General features: G+C 41.2%; 1 protein-coding gene and 1 long non-coding RNA gene across 5 annotated transcripts in view; both read right to left on the bottom strand.

Annotated features, from left to right (window-relative positions):
- The window catches only part of FHIT (fragile histidine triad diadenosine triphosphatase), a 1,587,164-nt gene that overhangs the window by 1,374,129 nt on the left and 190,593 nt on the right, over positions 1 to 22,442 (bottom strand). The gene's annotated exons all lie outside the window — the stretch shown is intronic.
- LOC149124335 (uncharacterized) lies at positions 2,085 to 21,658 on the bottom strand. 4 transcript variants are annotated; one of them, XR_016214280.1, is made up of 4 exons: positions 18,911 to 21,658; positions 17,337 to 17,481; positions 6,850 to 6,893; positions 2,085 to 4,596 (listed from the first exon to the last, which is right to left on the bottom strand). It is a non-coding gene; the product is annotated as an uncharacterized LOC149124335 (long non-coding RNA). The 4 variants fall into 4 exon arrangements; XR_016214279.1 differs by lacking the exon at positions 17,337 to 17,481; XR_016214281.1 differs by lacking the exon at positions 2,085 to 4,596 and having other exon boundaries at positions 6,245 to 6,893.

The following is a 22,442-nucleotide window of genomic DNA, read 5'->3' as shown; positions in this document are numbered from 1 at the left end:
CTCACCAACTAAGAGGGTACCTCAACAAGTCTATGGGAAGTGGAATTGAAAGATAAGCTTATTTTCAGTGAAAAGATTTTTTTAAGAAAGCTTTTATCTAATGAAAACAAATTTCATAAGTACAGTTTTAGGAATATAATGGTTCTTCCCCCCATATCTACCCTCCCACCCCCACTCCCATCCTACCTACTACTCCCTCTCCCATCCCATTCTTCATTGTTTCATTTTTACTTATTTATCTTTATATACAGAAGACCAACTCTATACTAAGTAAAGATTTCAACAGTTTGCACCCCCACAGACACACGAAGTATAAAGTACTGTTTGAAGACAAGTTTTACAGTTAATTCTCTTAGTACAATTCATTAAGGACAAGCTACTACATGGGGAGTAAGTGCATGGTGACTCCCATTGTCTATTTAACAACTGACACTCTTATGGATGACATCAGTGATCACCAGCGGCTCTTGTCATGATCCTCAAGGCTATGGAAGCGTCTGAGTCCACAAACTCCATCAGTATTTAAACAGGGCCATAAGCAAAGTAGAAGATCTCTCCTCCCTACAGAGAAAAGTACATCCTGCAAAGAAGTTTTGAGATCTACACATACATTCATATATACACAGAAAATAGGTATCATTAAAAAAAACTATGTACGTGTTTCAAGAGATTTTCCTCCCAACAAAACAAATTTAGCTTTTAATTTCAATTTCCATGAACTTTTTGAAGTACCTACCTAGGCCTTACTAAGTTGCCCCCAATTTATTCTGATTAGATCATACTCCCAATCTCTAATTCTATTTTTTCTAAGAACTATCCAATTCCTCATCAAACATAGCATGAAAATTACACAAGTTTACTCATTTACTCAGGTTTTTATTTCCCTCTGAAGGCTCCTGCGTCACATAAAATTTGTGCCAAATAAATCTCTATGCTGTTCTCTTGATAACCTGTCTTTTGCTATAAAGGCCTCAGCTATGAAGCTAAGATGGGAAGGAAGGGTATTTCTGTTCTTCTATAGAGGAAGAACTTAAACACTACCACAAGGAAGCAAACAGACAAGTTCATAATATAGAGCAAATGATCCAATTTCTCCCATACATCAAAGACAGTGTGGGGAATGGGATAAAAGAACTACTAGAAAATAAAGGAGACTTAAGCAATTTAACAACTCAGTGCAATGTGTGACTCTCATTTGAATTCCTCCGCAAATACAACCAGCAATAACAAGATAACTAGACATGCGAGTATTAGAAAACATCAAGGGATTTTTATTCATTACAGTAATTATGATGATGGCACGGGTTTTCAGTAAAAAGGGGGATATCCTTATCAGTTAGAGATACACATTGAAGGATATTCAAGTGACAAGATGTGATATCCAGGATATACTTGAAACACTCATAATAAAAAAGAAAAGAAAATGGAGTCTGTGAAACAAGACTGGCAAAATACTGTTAATGATTAAAGCAGGGTGATGCACACAAGCATGCTTATCACAATTAGTCCTCTCTGTTGGCACATATTTGAAATTCTTCAAAACAGAAACTTTTAAGGTTCAAGTTCAGAGTCAGACATTGAAAGACAAGCTCCTCCACCTCCAGCTGCAGCAAGCTGGGCAGACCATCCCTCTGCTACTGCCATCCTCTGTGGTATCACAAGCACAGGCATCTCTTCTAAGAGTGATCCAATACTGTTCCTGAGATTTTCTTCCAAGCCACTAAGATCCACTGTGTGAGTTTGGATACTGACCCTTTCAGTACTTATACATATACAGGCCACAACCTTAAGTCTCAACTGCTACTGCTGCCTGTCCAGAGAGACTGTAAGTGACCATCAGGTAAGAGATACATCCCTATTCAGAGATCAAAATGTCAGAAAAGATGCATTAACCCCATGGGAGACCAGGAGAAGCACCTGGCTCCTGGCTTCGGATCAGCGCGGTGCGCCGGCCGCAGCGCGCCAGGCGTGGCAGCCACTGGAGGGTGAACCAACGGCAAAAGGAAGACCTTTCTCTCTGTCTCTCTCTCTCTCACTATCCACTCTGCCTGTCAAAAAAAAAAAAAAAAAAAAAAAAAAAAAGATGCATTAAAAACTATGGAGGTAGACATTCAGTCCGGGAGTTACTATCAGAGTGCTTGGGTTCAAGTCCTGGCTCTGCTTTTAATTTTAGCTTCCTGCTAATCCATAAGCTAAGAGCTAGCACAGGTATGTAGGCCCTTGCCACCCACAGAGAAGACCTGGATTGAGTTCTGAGCTTCTAGCTTTGGCCTAGTCCAATCCCAGCTGTTGAAGGCATTTGGAGGGTGAATCAGTGGATGGAGAATATGTCTCTTCCTCCCTCCCCATCCCTTTTTTCCTCTCTGTTTCTCTACCTGTCAAATAAAATAAATATAAACAAATAAAATATTTGAAAACTCCATGGAGAGGAATTTATGAAAATAAAACCATTGATGACAATGGCATTTTCTAAATCCCTACAAAGCACCCCATTCTTTGGCTCCACAGATGACTCTACTCTAGTTCCTATTGTTGTTGGGTTATTTCTATCTCACATGTCTCACCAACTACAACACCTCCATTTTTTGAGATGCTACTGCCACTGGGTCGACAAATGACAGGTCCTCAAAATGTCCATGATGGATGTTTGTTGCATGAATAATAAATATGCAAATCTTAAGCCAAGAAAAGAAATATAACACATGCAAACAGGTGGAGGAATCTAAAGCCATTCTGTAAAACGTTCTGGATGCTAATTTGAGAAAATCTATCAAGAAATTGTGTGTGACCAGATTTCCAAATTGAGTCAACATTCATGAGGAAGGGCAAAATACACTGCATCTAATGATGAATGAGAATGCACATCTGTTTACATAGAGGCTCACTGTACACATGTTCTAGTAATTTCCAAACACCATCAAAAATACAGGATTGAGAAAACCAGTAAAAATATCACCTTTGAGAAAAGACTTTTGTTGAAATTTAAATATAAGGTTTTCCTTCAAGTCCATGTCCCAAGAGAGCTGTATAAATGGAGGCCTTAAATGAGGCTTTCATGGTATTTTGTTTTCTAAGACCCCTCAGATAGGAGATAACTCATATGACAATTCTACTTAATAACTAATCATGGTAAACACTATTTAGTAAGTTTTGTTATGCACCTAGCACTACATTCAACTTCTTTCTAGCACTGTCATAGTTTCATTGAACCCTGATGCACAGGTCCTGTACCTTTACCCATGACTTATCAATCTTAGCAACAACCTTGAAATGCAAGTTAACACTTATATTTGGTAACTGGCCCAACCAATAAGTTGTTCTTAACCTAAACACGCAAGTGTTATACAAATGATCTGTGATGAAGGATCAGGATTTTACCCCCAGTCTGCCACAGAAAAAATATACTTATAAAATACAATGAAAACAAATCCCTGGAAAAATTAAAAAGAAATACAAGAATTCAAAGTAAAAGTTCAAATTTGTTGTGACTAGCTTCAACAGACACTTACTCGGCCAAACTAAGAGTTTCTAAATCCTCACTTTCACTTTCTGTGATTAATTGGTCACACAGTGGCACCAAGCAAGGACATTCCTTTAGTAGAGCTGCACTGCACTATTATGTTATATCCATGCTTACAAGGGTCCAAGGATCTTCTATCTATTAAAAGGCTGATCATTCTTTTAGTTTATTATTTTTAAATTGAGATGACTGTTAGCTTTTTATTCTGCATAAAAAGTAATCAAAAATGGAAAACTTTTAGGTTTTGTGCTGCTTTGTGATACAACTGCTATGGCATTGTGACAAATATAAAACTGTGAAATACTCTGCTGCACCAAGGGAATGCTGAGTGACAAGGACAACAGACAAAGAGAGTGAAAAGCATTAGGTACACCCCTTGCCATCCTAAACAGGAAAGGACTCTCATTCAGATCCATCCAGAAAAGTAAGTAGCTTTTAGGAAACCAAAAAAATAAATACTTAAGAGACCTTGAATACAAAGTGACACACAGAATTCTCCAACCTTCCCTACCTCTGAAGCAGTTCTCAGTTACCTAACAAAGATGATGCCACAATACATCCACAGACAAAATACATCTCCTTGGAGGAAAAGGGGGAATAGGAAAAAAAGTCAGATTCTTGGATATTTTTTAAAATGTGCTCTAAAGGTCCAACTACGTTTTATTTTTTCTTTTTTACAAAATCACCATAGCTTACATGGCCTTGGAAATGAGTCAATGGGATAAACCCACAGCTTCTCTGGCTACTCAAGAAATCAGTGATTAGTGAGAGAGGGTATTCTAGGAGGAGGTACACTATGGAGGAGAGAAATTACTAGACAAGAGTCAGCAATCTGGAGCAAACTCAATCTGAAGGAAACAATTAGAAACTGGCACAGGTCCCAAATCAATAAGCAGAGGTGGCTATGGGCAGTGAGCATAATGGCTGGGTAATGAGAACTAAAATGCAGGTAAGCCAGTGATGGGAAAGCCACAGCTCTGCAGTGTCTCTTTGTTGACACGAGGGTCATCTACCAGGAGGCTGGAAAAGACGTGTCTGAACAGGCTCTTGCAGCCAGCTGTCCCCAGTGTCACAGCCTGCGTGAAGAAACAGTCCTGCTGTAGTGTTCCCAAACCTGATGAGAAATAAAGCCCTCATGGCTTGCCCTGTCAAGGTCTGGGTACAGTCCCAAAGGGAAAAACACTTCTTACAGAACATTCAGTGGATTCACACAGCTTCAGAGCTGTATTTGCCATTAGCTTTAATGGAGGATCTGCTAATAAATTCTCTGCTTCTGTGCCAAACAGGTGTAATTCGGTAATGTAGCTATAATTGAGTGATGTCAACGCAATATAATTTGTAACATTTTTCTAACAAATTACCTAATTTTTTTTTCTGAAAAGATATCTGTGATTCCATGTGTTAAGTTGCTTTAAAAGGCTGGCACACCGTGCTAATGATAAAGATCTTTAATTGATGGAAATGTTAAGCCAAGAATTATTAGCTAAAAATTATCTTAGCTAATTCTTTATACACTATTCACTTTTTAAACCTAACACAATTTCATTTTCAGCTGGCAAATGTTTTGAATTTGTGACTTGTGGTCCACAGGTATTTTATGATTATGATAATTCTACTGGAGAGATTCTCAATCCTGCAACCTAGCCCTAGTTCCAAGCCACATCGACAGGTTGCCACCTCAGGGTCTACAAGAAGGCAGCTCTCCAGCTTGGGATCCCTGTCTCCTGCCCTGCCATGTACCTGTCAGTGAAGACCATTTCAAAGGCACAAAATCCAAACTCTACTCCTCCATGAAGCACTACATCCAGAACTACTCTATTCTACTTCACACTCCCAGAGCACCATGAGGTCCTCAGACTTCAGAACCCCCTGCACCTACTTATTCTCTTCTGCTGACCATGTTTAAAGCCCACTCCTCTTTAGGGTCCAGCTCAATGTCTTGCCTCAGGGAGAACATTCCCTGCCTCAGATTAAGGCAGGTTCCCCATTCATTCTTCTACATTAGCCTTCCTTTCCCTTGCTGCATTAACTGTAGTCATCACTAGTACTGTGTCTCTTCCACTAGCACCAGGCCATCAGCAGTGCCTATGTTGAGTTTTCCCCAAATCTAGTAGACAGCACATCATACCCTATATCTGAATAAAGAATGGACAAAGGAATGTACAAAAATTATCTCTGTGTCTCTTTCTCTGTCTTCTCTATTAGTTAGTGACCCCAGAGGTAGCATATTCCTCACTGCTGACACCCGGATATCTAACAAGAGTTTTATACATAATGGAAATGAGCAAACCTCAGCTGAACTAAATTAAATTTCTTCTTCTAGACTATTACCATAAGGTTGGCCACAAAAAATTCAGTCTCAAAAGATTATACTGTCTTATACTGCTATGTGAATCCAGTGTCATATCACACTATAGGACACTGTAGAATAGGAGTGAATAATATTTAGAACCAAAAATCAGTTTCAGGGTGATCACCATGTGTGACTACCTTCTGCATTCAGTTAATCAAACAAAGACATTGCCCACAAGGAACTCTTTGTGCAGTTTGATATAACCAAAGAACATACATGAAGAGGTACCCTTGAGTAACGTAAGAGGAGTTCTAGGAAAGACTCCAGGTGCCCAGTGAGGGACAGAGGAGATGCAGTAGGGGCAGTTTTGAAAATGAGTCTCTTAACCAGTTGGAGATCAGGATTGCAGATGCAGTGAAAAGGAACGAAGGTTTGAGAGACAGGCTTTATTCCTTGGTTCAACAGCTCTTTACCAGCTATGATGTGAGGCCCTGGGAATTCAGTGGTAATTAAAACAAAGTCTTCTGTCAATGGAGGTTACTTTCTAATGGTAGAGACAAACAAAAACAAGCAACATGCCAGGTGGTGATGTGTGTTCAAAAGAAAAACAGGACAGACTAAGAAGTCAAGCTGATTATACTGCTACCCAAAATAGGGTGGTCAGGGAAAGACCTCTCACAGCAGTGACAGTGAACAACTGCCCAAACAAGGGAGGGTGTGAGCCATGCAACACTCTACAGGAAGAGCACCCCAGCAAAGGGAATAGCCAATCTGTTAGCAGAGGACAGAATACTAACCACTTCTTTATTAAACTGCTGTCTTTGTTCTCTAGGGTCTGAATGTTTCTGATAAACCTGAATTAATTTTACTTTTTTTTTTCCAGAGACAGAGTCAGAGCAAGAGAAGAACCAAGAAAAAATACAATCGCTGGATCACTTCCCAAATGACCCTAATAGCTGGAGATGGAAAGATCCTGAAGCCAGGAGCCACAAACTCAGTCTTGGTTCTCCCACATGGGTGACAAGAGCCTAATTACATGAGCCATCACAGCTGCCTCCAAGGGTCTTCATGGACAGGAACCTGGAGTTAAGAGACAGAGGCAGGTATTTAATCCAGGTATTCTGACATGGGATGTGAGCATCTTAACAATTATTTAAACTGCCAGGTTAAACACCCACCCCAAGACTGTTCATATTTTATTTTATTTAGACAATACTCATTATAAATATTCTAGTATTCTCTGGATCAGCTACATGGCATCTAAAATATGCATAATTGCATGAAATTTCTGTACTTGCATTCTGGTTTGCACTTACAGTTGTGGTAGTATCAGGTTAAAAGAGGCAACCTTACCACTTAAATAATGTGGTTGTGTCCCAAGACCTCAGAATAGAGGTGGGGTATAGATGAATCATGCTAGGAGCAGCAGCCATGTGAGGGGAGTGGAATCACCTCACACAGGCAAAGGTTATACAGGCAGGACAAATTGTACAGAACCTTTGTTGTAACAGATATTCCACACTGATACTTCCAGAGATGATTCTGTTTAGATAAAATAGTATTATCTATTAAATTATGGTTTTCAATTTGGTTTTACTATTCTTATTGTTTTTTTTTTTTTTTTTTTTTTTTTTGACAGGCAGAGTGGACAGTGAGAGAGAGAGAGAGAAAGGTCTTCCTTTGCCGTTGGTTCACCCTCCAATGGCCGCCGCTGCAGCCGGCGCACCGCGCTGATCCGATGGCAGGAGCCAGGAGCCAGGTCTTTTCCTGGTCTCCCATGGGGTGCAGGGCCCAAGCACCTGGGCCATCCTCCACTGCACTCCCTGGCCACAGCAGAGAGCTGGCCTGGAAGAGGGGCAACCGGGACAGTATCCGGCGCCCCGACCGGGACTAGAACCCGGTGTGCCGGCGCCACTAGGCGGAGGATTAGCCTAGTGAGCCGCGGCACCGGCCCGCTATTCTTATTGTTTTTAATTTGTAAATATGTTTGCCTAAGAATGGTATGAACTATGTATCTACTCATTGTATTTTGTTTATTTCAATAACTCAACAATAAGAAAATGAAGTGAACATTGATGCGAAGGGCATCCACATGTCCCTCAAGTTCAGCCACTCATTCAGTAGTGGTGAAAACAGTGTTTGTTTTCCAGAACTGCCACCACGTAACAGCTCTAGGTGGTTTCCAAAGAATCACATGGTAAGTAAGTACAGGAAAGAAAGGAGGTGAATATCTTTGATAGGAAAAAAAAAATGGGCTGCACCTAACCACTGTCACTTTTCCTCTCTGTAAACTATGGGACACAGAGGCTGCAGTTTATAGAGCATATAGGTAAAGCCTCCTTCAGAACATCTAACCGAATGAAACATTAAACAGAAGAAAGTTCTTGTGGGGAAGAGAGACATTGAAGAAGCTCTGATGAAAGTCTCACTGTACTCTGGTGGCAGATTAAACAAAGAGCCAGAAGAAGAGAAAAGCATCATTAATGCAAAATAAATCCAGCCAAACATATTTGTCCTGCAACACAAGGCTCTTCTGTGCCAAGGAAATTGAATGAGAGTTAAGATGGTCATATGGAAAGCTCTGGCGATTGTTGAAAAAGGTCTTTGGGCCATAGAACTGTATAAACACTACGGCAGAAGGAAAGCTGACATATAGAATCATATGGACAAGAGATCAGCTCTGAGACCTGTGCAATTTCTTTAGTGCCACAGGAGAAAATTAAGACAAAATAACACCTACATTCAAAGGTTGTGAAAAAGAATCAAAGAGGTAATCCTCAGGGACCACTTAGAACCCTTCTTGGCACATAGTAAGGGCCACTGATGTGAGCCATGATTTTCACAATGATATAGATCTGTGATGATATGAGTAGAAGTACAAGTCTCTACAGACAACCCAATACAATGCTTTATTCTATTCTGCAGCCCTGGAACCATGTCTTTACATTTGACATCCTCCACGGTTTCTGATGACTGACAATAGATAAACACATGAAGTATATTTAAGATTACCATTGAAATAGCATCATTTTCATTCAATCTCCCCCACTCCCACATAATTCCTAATAGGAAATATAAGATTAGATCTACAGAAAGAACGTAACCCAATAACCTCAGCGGGTAGGTGCTATTACTCTCCCTACTTTACAGATAAATAGGTGAAGGCCAGAGAAGAGGAAGGACTTCTTCAAGGACATAGAGCTCAGATGCACAGCAGCTGAGATTAGCATCCAGGTGCTCTGGGTCCAGAATCTACCTCTTTAAACTTTGTACAACACTATTCCTCTGGGCATGTGTCCTTCCTCTAATTTCAATAAAGAGAGACTCCAGGAACTGCTAGCTAGCCACGTCACTGCTTACTCCTGTAGATTTTCCAATTTCCACCTAAAGAAAATGAAGGTGTTTCATTCCCCAATTAAGCAATTCCCCATGTCACACTTATTGTTATATTGTTAGCTAATACAGAAGAAACCCAAAAAACTCACCTATGTGAACAGGGTTATAAGAACTTTCACGAATCAAACTTCTGAAAATACTACCCAACACTTTACACTATGTCCCATAAACTAACTGAATCAATCTGCATGAGAACCTAATTCCAAAAAAAGATGTCTATGTTTCATCAGACAATAAAGCCAATTAATTCAATGTGACTTTTTTTAAGCCAAAAAGCATTTAAATAAATTAAAAATTTACAAACTGGAGAAAATTAATTATTTGAGGTACCTGGCTGTACCTTTTGCTGTGCTTTTTAAAACAGAGTCTGTGTTGAGGTCCCCCCTTCGATGAAGTGGATTAAGATTCGGCCTTCAACGCTTGCATCCCATATGGGAGCCAGTTCAAGCTTTGGCTGCTCCATTTCCCATCCAGCTCCCCTCTAATGAACCTGGGAAAGCAGCAGAAGATGGCCCCAGCATTTGAGACCCTGGACCCACATGGGAGACTAGGATGAAGCTCCTGGCTCCTGACTTTGGCCAGGCCCAACTCTGGCCATTGCAGCCATTTGGGGAATGAACTAGTGCACAGAAGATCTCTCTCTCTCTCTCTCTCTCTCTCACTCTGCCTTTCAAAGAAAACAAATACATTTTTAAGAGAGGTGGGGCGGGGGAGAGAGAGAGAGAGAGAGAGAGAAAGTCTGTGTCACAGCTTATTCTTCTCTCAAATTACTCTGTCCAAGTAGTATTTTCATTTATAAACAGCCACAGAGTCTCTTTGAAGTAGAAGGAAATAGAAGGCTGGCACCGCAGCTCCCTAGGCTAATCCTCCGCCTTGCGGCGCCAGCACACCGGGTTCTAGTCCCGGTCGGGGCACCGGATTCTGTCCCGGTTGCCCCTCTTCCAGGCCAGCTCTCTGCTGTGGCCAGGGAGTGCAATGGAGGATGGCCCAAGTGCTTGGGCCCTGCACCCCATGGGAGACCAGGAGAAGCACCTGGCTCCTGCCTTCGGATCAGCGTGGTGCGCTAGCCGCAGCGCGCCGGCCGCAGCGGCCATTGGAAGGTGAACCAACGGCAAAGGAAGACCTTTCTCTCTGTCTCTCTCTCTCACTGTCCACTCTGCCTGTCAAAAAAAAAAAAAAAAAAAAAGGAAATAGAGATCTTCAATGTTTCAAGGAACCTTCAGGTCCCCAAAAACCTACTTCAGAGGGAACAATGGACAACTGTCCTTGAAGCATGAAGACACTAGTCTGGATGGCATCAAGGATAGGTAACAATCAGGCAGCTTTATACCTCACTGTAGCTGCACGGGCTGCTCAAATAGGAAGGCCAGTAGCAGACGGAAGGATCCCTTGATCTAGGGCTATTTCCCGGCAATATCTTGCAGCTACAGTTGAGTCCTCTCACCTTGTGTGGCCTCCTCATTAGGAACCACATTATGGGCTATCATATTTTCTCCAGCTGCATACAAAGGCCAGGCCCTAGAATTGCCCTTGATCCAAGAGGTGTGACTGATGACTAGAACTCTGGCTTGCTGTTTGACACCTGGCCCTCAGGACTACATGAACCTGCTCTGAAAGACATACGCGTGCCACAGATGTGTGGGGACAGGTTAAGCTCCAAACTAAAGACTGTCAATGTCAATCAGTCACTATTCTTAAAGCCCAACAGGTTTTTCATGTAAGCAACAGCGGAAGATGATTCTGCAGTGCTCAATTCCATACCTCAATTAAGTCTTTGGATTAGAGGTCAAGCTATCCTGGTTTCCTGCCAAATGCTTGCCTTTCACTCTGCCCCTGCCAATTCATCTATAGTAGCTTCTTTTGATAGCATTCATCCTTGAGCATGTCTCCCCATTTCTAAGTGACTGTTTCACTATTCTGCAGAATGTTCCGGCTTGTCAATGAACAATATATTATTGTCACATCAGCTGTCCCATAAAGAGATAAAATCTGGATCAAATACAGGTCTTGTTGTCGGGGGAGAAGAGATAAGGTGAAGAATTAGTAGAAGAGCTGGGAAGAAGCTTGCGATGATTGAAGTTTATGAAACATTTAAGAGGCTATTGAACACCTTGCTTTTTTTTTTTTTCCTCGTTTGATTCTCTGGGTCTGCCAGATTCAGCCCGTTTGTTTTATGTTCCCCTTGTGATATATGTTTAGTTTGAGGCTGCTGACTTTGTGCCTCAGTTACAGGTGAAGGCCTCTGTGTTTTCTGGCCTTATCTATCCAGCCTCTTCTCTCTTCTCATAGCTTCAGTTTTTAAAAATACATATACATTATTTCATATCAAAGAGGTTTCATCTCATGTCATAAACTCTTACACTAGATAACAGGTATCCCAGGGAATTCTTAAGTTCATTTCAGTTATGTTGATGTCTTTGATATAAATTTGTACCAATAATAATAGCTATGTATTTTTCAAGACATATACATATAGTAACAAGTTTAATCTTCACATAGCCTTTATAGGGGAGGTATTATTATCTCCTCTTGCAAATAAAACCAAGGCTTGGAAAAGTTCATGGACTTGCTGAACACATAGGTCACCAATTATGCAGCTAGCACTGGGGTTCTGATCACTCGGCTATAGAGCTAGTATTCCTTATTTTTTTTTTCTTTAGATTTATTTACTTACTTATTTGAAAGGCAGGGCAAATAGAGGAAAGAAGGGTGGGGAGGAATGTTTCATCTGTTAGTTCATACCCAAATGGCTGCAATAGCCACATCTGGGCCAGGCTGAAGCCAGGAGCTAGGAACTCCATCCCTGTCCCCCACAAGGATGGTAGGGGCCCACGTACTCAGGTCATCTTCTACTGCCTTCTCAGGTGCATTAGAAGGAAGCTAGAACACAAACAGAGCAGCCACAGCTCAAATTAACACTCCAATATGGGATGTGACCATTGCAAGAGGTGGCTTAACCCACTGTGCCGTAACACTGGCCACTTAGAGCCTGTGTTCTTAGCATCAACGGGACACTGTTCCTGAAAAGGAGAGATACAACACTCAAATGTAACTTCAGAGTACATGTCACTGCAGAATATGGATACAAGAATATAAATTAAGGATTTAACTTTGTCTCCTCCCTTCCTTTCTATCCCCCTGTCCTCATATCCTTACCATTTTATTCTCCAAAAGAACCAATACCACATTTTGGCAAGTGTCTCTATTTTTGCACAGAGACACACATTTTTACAAGTATTCCCATAATACATATTCTGCCATACATATTCTGATGTCTTCTACGTCAGTTCATAGAGATCTGTGCCATCCTTTGTTACACTGCAGAAACATTTCAACGTACAGAATTGACTATCATATGTGGTGAGTCTCCCTTAATGAACATCTAATTTCCTTTCAATTTCTCATCACTATTAACAATGCTGCAATAAAGTCCTTTGCATCCTTGGTCAAATATATCTAGAGAACATGTTGCTAGACATTTCCAAAAATTTCTAGGTCAAAATACTTCAAATTATAAGTGATACTTCTAAACTGTTCATGCCAAAGTTTACCATCTTGACTTATATCTAAAATTGGGCTACATGAGCCTACATCCCCCACATTTTTGCTCACGGTGGCTATTATCTCAACCAAATGATTTTTCATTTAATTATGAAAACATGGGGTTATAATGAGTCCCCCAAGGTTCCTCTTGAAATTCCTACTTTGATAGGATTACTGGACCAGTTTTAAAAATGCAAAAATAAAAAGCAATTATGAGACCTCAAAATATCCTTTTGCCTCTTAAAAGCAACTTTTTATATTTAATCTCATTTATGTGGTGACCTACAATTCTCTCCAGATTGAGTTACAGATGGATGAATCTCATGGAACTTAAACCAAAAAAAAAAAAAAAATGAGAATGGAAGAGAAAGACTTTTCAGTAGGGAAATTATGATTCTCCAAGGTCACTGGAGACAGTGAGAATTGTCTCCCATATCCCCAGGCATAAACTAAAATATCCATTGCTTTTTGACAGTATAAATGCAGAATGTACCCCAGTCTGAATAGAAATGAGCAAATCCTGAGTGCAGAACTGAATCTTGGGAGCTCTATAGGTGACTTCAAAGCATGAATTAGGTGGATCTGATTGTATCTTGAAAGCAGTAGAAAGAGTTATTCAAGTGGTTACTGCCCTGCAAGTACAGTCCCTCAAAGGAAATTCTACCTCCACTGTTGCTAGAATTGCATCTATCAGCTTCATTTACTAAAGATGTTGTGCTTGAATTTCTAAAGTGACACCCAAAAGGTCTGATATCATTATCACAGAGTCACAGAGATATCATCATCATCACCATCATCATCTTGATCAAGATGAGCATGAGGGGACATCACAAAATTTGTGGAAAATCTAATTAAAAGTTCCAAAATAACTGAAATCCTTGCATAGTGTTTTATAATACACATCTTTCATGAACTTTTTTGAATGCCCCTCATATTAGGCTTACCAAACACTATGGTTATTATCAAATCGTCCATAAAAAAACAGTGCTTTAGATTTTTATTACTACAAAAATTAACTGAGAGGGGCCAGTGCTGTGGCATAGCAGGTAAAGCCAGCATACCATATAGGTGCCAGTTGGGGTCCTAGCTGCTTCACTTCTAATCCAGCTCCCTCCTAATGCACTTGAGAAAGCAGTGGAGGATGCCCCAAGTTCTTGGGCCCCACACCCACGTGGAGGACCCAGAAGAAGCTCCTGGTATATGACTGGCCAAACCCTGGCCATTGCAGCCATTTGGGGAGTGAGCCAGTGGAGGGAAGATATCTCTCATGCATGCCTTTGCCTCTCTTTGTCTGTAACTCTGACTTCCAAATAAATAAATATTTTTTAAAAATAATTGTGAGAAGGTACTTGTGAAGGTAGGAGGCTTTTTTTTTTTTTTTGACTGACAGTTTTGGAGGTTCATAATCCAGTATCAGGTACCCCCATCTGTGTGGTTTCTGTTGAAGGCAGTGGATGGATGACAAGCACATACAGAGGATGGACCATGGGAAGCCAGGAAGCAGAGAGGCAGAGAGCACGCTTCAATATAATCTCTCCTTATAAAGCTACCATAATTAAACATGGGCCCCACTCCAGCAACCTAATTCAATCTAATCTCTTCCAAAAGGCCCCTCCTCCAAATAACATACTTAGATTAAGTTTACACTTTCAGCACCACTAACATCAGACTTTGGGCACCAAACTTTTAATACATGGGCCTTTTGGGGACATCCAAACGAATATTCAAAACATAGCAGGTAGGTTCCATTTTTAGATTTTACTGATTTTACAGATGCAAATAGAAGGCCAACAGTTAATAAGTGATAAGGGCTCAATCACTTCTGTGTTACTTCAAAAGCTATGCTGGCTACCATTACCCTACATTTCCTTCCACAAGCATAAAATAAATGTAGCCCAGAGCAGCAAAAAAGTCCCACAGTGGGGGCTGGCATTGTGGCACATAAGCCAACACCTGTAAAGCTGTCATCCCATATGGACACAATTTCTAGTCTCTGCTGCTTCACTTTCAATCTAGCTCTTTGCTAATGTACCTGGGAAAACAGCAGAAGATAGCCCATGTGTTTGTGCTCCTGCCACCCACACAGGAGACCTGGATAAAGCTTCTGGCTCCTGACTTCAGCCTGGTATAGTCTCAGCTATTGTGGCTATTTGGGGAACGAACCACTAGATGAAAGATATCCTCTCTCTCTCCCCGCCACCACCGTGTGTTTATGTGTGTGTGCATATATATAACTCTGCCTTTCAAGCAAATAAATACATTAAAAATAGAATCCCATAAGAAGAATGAAAGAAAACAGTATCAGGCAATGTATGTAAGTATAATGAGCCTGAGTATGAGCCTTTTGTTTCATAATGTTTATATGTGACCAAAAAAGAACATGGACCCAAGGTTCACAAGCACAAATATCTATGGGCCAAGACATATGTAACATACATGAATAAAGAGGGCCAAGTATATGACAAAAGCAGTGATGAGAAGCATGGTGAACTGAAACACACGCCCCATCTAAAGAGGACAACCCCTTGACCTAAGCACTCCCATGTGTTCAAGCGGCTGAAATGCTGCCAGATCAGGAAAAATGTTGAAAGGTTTTCAAAAGCAGTGAAAAATTCAATTTTGATAGCAGAATGTTCTTTCCCATTTCTAAAGTCTAATTTCAATGTTTTCCTCTGACCTTCACACATGAGCCGTAACGTGGAAGGAGTTGAAGGAAAACTGAGACCCTTTCCTAGCACCCATCTGGCCTTCTTCCTGACTAACACATCCTGATCTTTCTCGTGTGCCCAGAAACAATATACCCAGGGAAGATAGGCCCTGCCTATCTAGGATCAAACTAGCAGGCCTCAGTTTTCAAAGGTAAATAAATTCTCTTTGGCCACTGACTGTCTGGGAAAGGATGCAGATATGACCCAGATTTAAGGAAAGAATAAAAAGAGATCTGCCAAGAGACTTTAGAGAAAGATTTCCTTCCTAAAGAAACAGTGGGAAAGAAAGGCTCACCATCATTGATCCTTTCCTTCTATCTTAAATCAGATGCTAACCTGGGACAGGGTGGTGTTGAAAGCTCTGACAGCTGTTTTGTGAGGATGAAGCAGCAATCATGAAGATGAAGACCAACACACTGCCAGCAGTGGAATCAAAGCATGGAAGGTGCTTGGATCCTTGTTAACCCCAAGGCTACTTCTCTCAAGGCTTCTTGTGCACGAAACAGTAAGTGTCCTTGTATCACAGGGCGCTATTAGTTGGGTTTCAGGTTACTTGGTACGGAATACATTCCAGCGAAGGATTTATCTCAATCTCACTTCAGAGTTCTACCTTTTGTTTACAGCATCCCTGATGCAGGAATACTTCAGCAATATCAAGTTTATGTAGTTAGTGTCTGCAACTAGACGTGAGAAAAGATGCTCCCACTTGAGAACACCCACACTCTGCCTCAAAAATTTAAATTACGTTGTTAGCTTTTCAAGATGGATGAAATCCTTTACAGAATCATACAACAAGAACTAAACTGCTTTCACGGTTGCCAGGCAACTGCATATATGCTGCCTAGAGACAAAATTCACGACCCTTGACTCCCTGGAGGGGGTCTTTATCTACAGCTGATATTCAAGTGCCCAAGTTTGACACTTTCCATCCAGCAAAGGTCATGGTGTACGTCTGGGCTATAATACAATCGCAAGCTCATTGCACTGCCAACTTATATCATTCTTGATCACATCATAAATTGTGGTTTCTGCAGGCAAAGCCAAACCACAGAGCAAAGACTATCCTGGGGCATAATTCCCAGTCCTCTGCCCTGTCTCATTATTAGACTGATTGGGTTCCATCCAGGCAAAAGCAAAGAACATGTGAAGGTTCTTATCAGCCGAAAAAGTCACTGTCAGGTGAATAATTTTGTCAACATCTTCCAACATTCAAGGAAAGTTTGAGTCTTCACGAGGAGTGATGTGATTAACTCAATCGTGCCTCAAGAAACATCTACCCCATGAGTCATTTTAAACACACACACACACACACACACACAGAGAGAGAGAGAGAGAGAGAGAGAGAGAGAGAGAGGCTAAGATGTGCTATCATTTTTATTAGTAAGGAAATCTCAGAATGAATATATAGACTATGTCCCTACCCTTGTATTTCATATTACCTGAATGTTTCATCTTCACAAGTGAATTTTTAGATAGAATTATGAGGAGATTCTGAGATCACAAAGCCCAATCCAGTATATAGGAGACACAATTCCTTAGTGGTAAACACAGAACACAAATTGATTCCCATTCTACCACCTCCTGCCAAAGAATACACTTGTCACTCATGCCATTAATCCTGAATTAATGTAAAGATGAAAATCAGTGACAATTTAATTTCGAAGTCTCCACGTAGCTACTACTTGCCATATTCATCAGAATGAAGTTTCTTTGTGTAGGAGCCACCCCCTTACCACCAAATCCCTCCAAATGAATAGTGGCTTCAATATACACACTTTTATTCTCTCATTTAGCAAGCATGGAGGGCAGTAGTCCACGGCTTACAGGTATGACAGTTCAACAAACTCATTCCAGACCCAGACAACTTCCAACTTACCGCCTGTTCATTTCTGGAGAATGGCTTTTCTTTACATACTCAACGGCAGCTAATTATGTCTGCATCCTAGTCAACCTCAGAGGGGACTCTCCAGTACCCTGTCCCTTTGAGGATTGTCCTAGTTTTGGTGCCCCTGAAATAAAAGCTTGAGGCAAGAATCAAAAGAATGGTTTTGGGCAGCTTACTATAAAGATCAACTCAAGAAACTGAAGTGAAAGAGGAGACTAAGAACTTGAAGCAAAGGGGGAACATCCAATAAAATGTGGGTTTGCAATGCTGGGGGACCCGTGAGTAACTGTGTAGAATACATCTCACAACTGCTCATCTAACTGACAGAAGGCTGAGGCAATCCACTACCTCCCATCCCCACTGACTGATTATTGCACCTGGTGGTCTCATTTCCCCGTCCATGCCTGTCTCTAGACTGGGAGGCCTTATTCAGCTTTAGAGCAAGCCTACTCTAGAAATTTAGATACCTAGCACAGCTGAACTTGAGACCCTGGCAGCACACTGTGTGCCTGCCACAGGTGCACTAAAATGAAATGCAGCTAGGTAATGTGTCCTGGTACACCTGCTACAAGAACTAGTCCAGAAAGTTGCTCATAAAACTTCTTACATCTGTGAATCAGGAGTGCCCAAGGCCACCCTTATAAACAGTGATTCACTGAAAAGACTCCCAGAACCCAGAAAAACCATCTGCTCAAGGTTATGGTTTGTTACATGAAAAAGTACAGATGAAAATCAGTAAAGAAAAAGGTAACTAGGGGAAAATCGAGGAGAAACCAGGCACAAGTTTACAATTGCTTTCAATGAATGGAGTCTCAGAGGCGGTCTTTATGGTTCCCAGCCAATATGCACAATAACGTAGATGACGTACAACCTACTAGACAAGCTCACCTGAGCCTTGATGGCCAGAGTTTTTATTAGGAGTCAATCACATTCACATGGATGGCCAACAGGACTTACCTTAACTACCTTACTTAACTACCAACTCCACCAGCCTCCAGAGGTCAAATTGATACAGCCATTGCCCACAGCTTCAGGTGAAAAAAACAGCATTCACCATCAATCACATTGTCAGTATAAACTATCAGGAAAGGCCCAAAGTCTCAGATATACTAAGACATTCTTTTCAGGCAAGATATTTCAAAGGCTCAAAGGCTATTTTTTAAGAGTTGGGCAAAAGTCAATTTTTTTCTTTAGAATGTGTATAATTTGAACACCAGAAGCCTTCCAAGTTAACCTTTTGCTACACAACATGGCCAAAACCTAGACACTCGGTCATCCTCACCTTACAATGAAATTAGGAAATGCAGTCTTTATTCTGGGCAGCTATGTGCCTCATTAGCATTTGGGAATTCTATTACACCACAACACTGATTCCCAAACCCTAGCATATCAGAATCACCAGAGATCTCATTAGAATCAATTGCAGGACTCCATTCTCAGACTTTCTGATTCAGTAAGTCTGGGTTGAAGCCTGATAAATTTGCATTTCAACAAGTTCCCAGGTTATTGTCAAAACACATAACCACAAACTCAGGGCTGAAAACAACACAAATTCATTAGCTTACTGTTCTGTAGGTCTGAAGTCTAAGACAGGCCTCACCAGGCTAAACTCGTGGTATAGGGAAGCTGCAGTCCTTTCTCGAGGTGCAGGAGCAGAATCTGTCTCCTAGATCACTCCCACGGTCAGTAGAATCCAGGTGTGAGGTTCCTGTTTCCCTACTGCTTGTCAGCTGAAGGCCATTCTCAAATTCTAAAGGCCAGCCATGTTTCTTAGCTTTTTGACCCCTCCCTCTGTTACCAAATCAGCAGTAGGGGCTTGGGTTCTTTTCAACCTTTGATTCTCACTTATCTCTTGTTCTATCACCAAATCTCTCTGCAACCTTGGAAATATCCTCTCATTCCAAAGAGTTCACATGGCCGGCGCCACGGCTCACTTGGCTAATCCTCCGCCTGCAGCACTGACACCCCGGGTTCTAGTCCCGGTTGGGGCGCCGGATTCTGTCCCGGTTGCTTCTCTTCCAGTCCAGCTCTCTGCTGTGGCCCAGGAAGGCAGTAGAGGATGGCCCAAGTGCTTGGGCCCTGCACCCACATAGGAGGCCAGGAGGAAGCACCTGGCTCCTGGCTTCAGATCAGTGCAGCGCACCAGCCGCAGCGCACCGGTCGTAACGGCCATTTGGGGGGAGAACCAACGGAAGGAAGACCTGTCTCTCTAACTCTGCCTGTCCAAAAAAAAAAAAAAAAGTTCACATGACCAAATATGGCCCATATATTCCAGGATAATCCCCCATCTCATGATCCATAATCAAAACCACATACACAAAGCCTCTCTTACCAGGTGAAATAACATATTCTCAGGTTCTGGGGATTAGAGTATGGCCATCTTTGTGGGGAGGGGGCATAATTCTGCTTAGCACACCAATTCATGCTGATACTGCTAGTTCATGGGAGACCACACTTGAATACCCACCCTCTTTCACAGTGCAGCCTTATTTTACTTTGATTGGAGGAGTCAAAAAAAAAAAAAAAAAGCCTATAAACAACAGATTGGCTGCAGTTTCACTGGGCTCCATGGCTACAAAAAAAAAAAAAAAAAAAAAAAAACAAACTAGGAGAAAAAAGGCAGAAAGGGGGACCTAAAAACAGAGAAACAAGGAGCTGAACTCTTTCCCAGAATAATCAGCTTTTGCATTGTCTAACTATTTCTCTGAATGCATTCAGTGAAATTCTTGTGACAGAGGACAAGCCAACCCAGGATCAAAAATAATATGTAATTCCACTAAAATTCAATAGGATTTTCTATAGGATTCCACAATGTATGCTCTGAGTAAAAAGGAGGACAGAGTTTCTCAAAACAATCTAAGCGTGGAATATGTTCTTTGTGGACTCCTTGAAAAATGCAGTAGAAAAGACTTCTCCAAGAAAAAAAGGATAGTAATTCAAGGTACTTTGATTTTTTAGATTGGTTGATCTCACCTTTGACTGCATCCTGGAATAATTTCAAGAACTTTTTTTAAAAAGATTTATTTATTTATTTATTTGAAAGTCAGAGCTCCAGAGAGAGAGGGAGAGATCTTCAATTTTCCATTCACTGGCTGACTCCTCAGATGATCACAATGTACAGGGCTGAGCCAGGTCAAACCCAGGAGCCAAGAGTATTTTCCACGTCTCCCACAGTGAGTGGCAGGGGCCCAAACACTTGGGCCATCTTCCGCTGGTTTTCCCAGTCCAATAGCAGGGATCTGGATTGGAAGTGGTGCAGCCAGGATGTGAACCAGCACTCATATGGGACATTGGCTTTGCAGGTGATGGCCTTACCTGCTAGACCACAACAGGTGATGACCTTGTTTTCCTGAGTCATTTAGAGTGTGGAGTTACTAACCACAGTGAGAAAACCTAGTATTGGTCTCTGTATTGTAATTCCTGTCCATCAAAAATAAGGGAGTGAGGATTGAAAGAGAAGAGATACCCTGGAGTAGTGGAGGGGGTGGGAGGCAGTACTAGCCAACTGTACAGTCAACAATATTTCCTTCCCTGCTGTCATGGCACAATTTTAACTCTTTGCATTTCCAGAATTTAGCACAGCACCCAACAGAAAGTAGAAGTTCTGAAAATGTCGTAGATGATGAAGTAGGAAAAGAAATCCTGTTCAAAATGCAGATCTTGAGAGAATCAAGCTTTAGCCAAATTTCAGTGCACATTACTCTAGTCAGGTAACTAGATCAGGTAAGCAATGGGGATCCAGCATTTTCACTGGCATGGTAGCAGGCACACAGTACTAAGCCAATCAATACTTGAAGTGTATATGAATGAATGAATGAACAAAATTTGGCATAAATATACAGGCCTCAGTATATCACACATTAAGTAATCCGGCAAGAACCAGAGGATGGAGCTCAAAGCAGAAAGGGAATTTGAGAGAATAGGGAGATATTTAATATAGTGCCTCTCCTCTTCCACTTTTGTACAAGTCACTGAAAACATCTGATGTGGTAGGAAAACCACTACAAAGATCCCTGCTGAGGTAAGACACACTTATTTGGAAATTCGAAAGGGCCAGCACTGTGGCTTAGCAGGTAAAGCTGCCACCTGTGACACTGGCCCTATTAATGCCCTGGGAAAGCAGCAAAAGATGGCCCAAATGTTTGAGCCCCTGCCTCCCACGTGGGAGAACTGGAAGAAACTCTTGGCTCCTGGCTTGGACCCAGCCCTGGCCATTGTGACCATCTGGAGAGTGAAGCAGTGGCTTAGAGATCTCTTTTTGTGTGTTTGTGTCCCTCTCTCTCTGTAACTCTGCCTTTCAAATCAAAAAAAAAAAAAAAGAGAGAGAGAGAGAGAAATGTGCAAATCTCAGCTACCTCTAATTCATCTCTGTCTTTCCAACATACTACAATCCAATTCAATCTCTCCAGCTCTATCTAGAACCTTGGGAAAAAGAATTGCATATTTGAGTCTTCTGTTTCTCCTGCTCCTTCTCTTTGCTACTAACAGGGAAGCTGCACAACTGTCAATTGCCCCTTTCTGAGGTAAGCAGCATTTCCCCTTGTATCACCCAGGATAGACAGTACCAGTTTTTTTGTTGTTGTTTGTTTTAATTTTTGTTCTCTTAAAAGTCTTTTGGATATATGCATCCCTAACAACTGTCCAGTCCACAGATGATACAGCCTGTCATTCAATGTTTTGTCATTTAATTCATGGTGCTGTTTATCATGGCTGCAAGACAATGAATGATTGGCATATCCAGAAAGTCTCACAACAGCTTTCCTCTTCTCCATTATCATATCCATTATCATAAAAGTTAAAATTATTTATTTATGAACCAAATAATTTATCTGAACATTTTAACAATACACTTATGTAGGTTTTTATTTCAACCATGGTAGAGATGCAAATGCAAATATCACTTTGGTATAGATTGTAAAGATTTTTCTCACTATCTTATAATGTATGGTGTTCCATTTTGGCCTGATACAATTAATACAAGCAGTATAATGAACTCTAAGCTGTTTCCTCAAGGGAAAAACAAATGGTTATCAGATGTAACGTATCTGTAGAATGCAGGGTTTTGCCATAGGATTTCCAGAACCACTCCAAAAGCCA

The sequence above is a fragment of the Oryctolagus cuniculus genome, chromosome 10 (genome assembly GCF_051225735.1).
Source record: "Oryctolagus cuniculus isolate XC-2025 breed Fujian yellow rabbit chromosome 10, ASM5122573v1, whole genome shotgun sequence".
In the NCBI taxonomy this organism is placed as follows: domain Eukaryota; kingdom Metazoa; phylum Chordata; class Mammalia; order Lagomorpha; family Leporidae; genus Oryctolagus; species Oryctolagus cuniculus.
The sequence above is the reverse complement of the archived record's forward strand: the minus strand, read 5'-3'. Positions and strand labels throughout refer to the sequence as shown.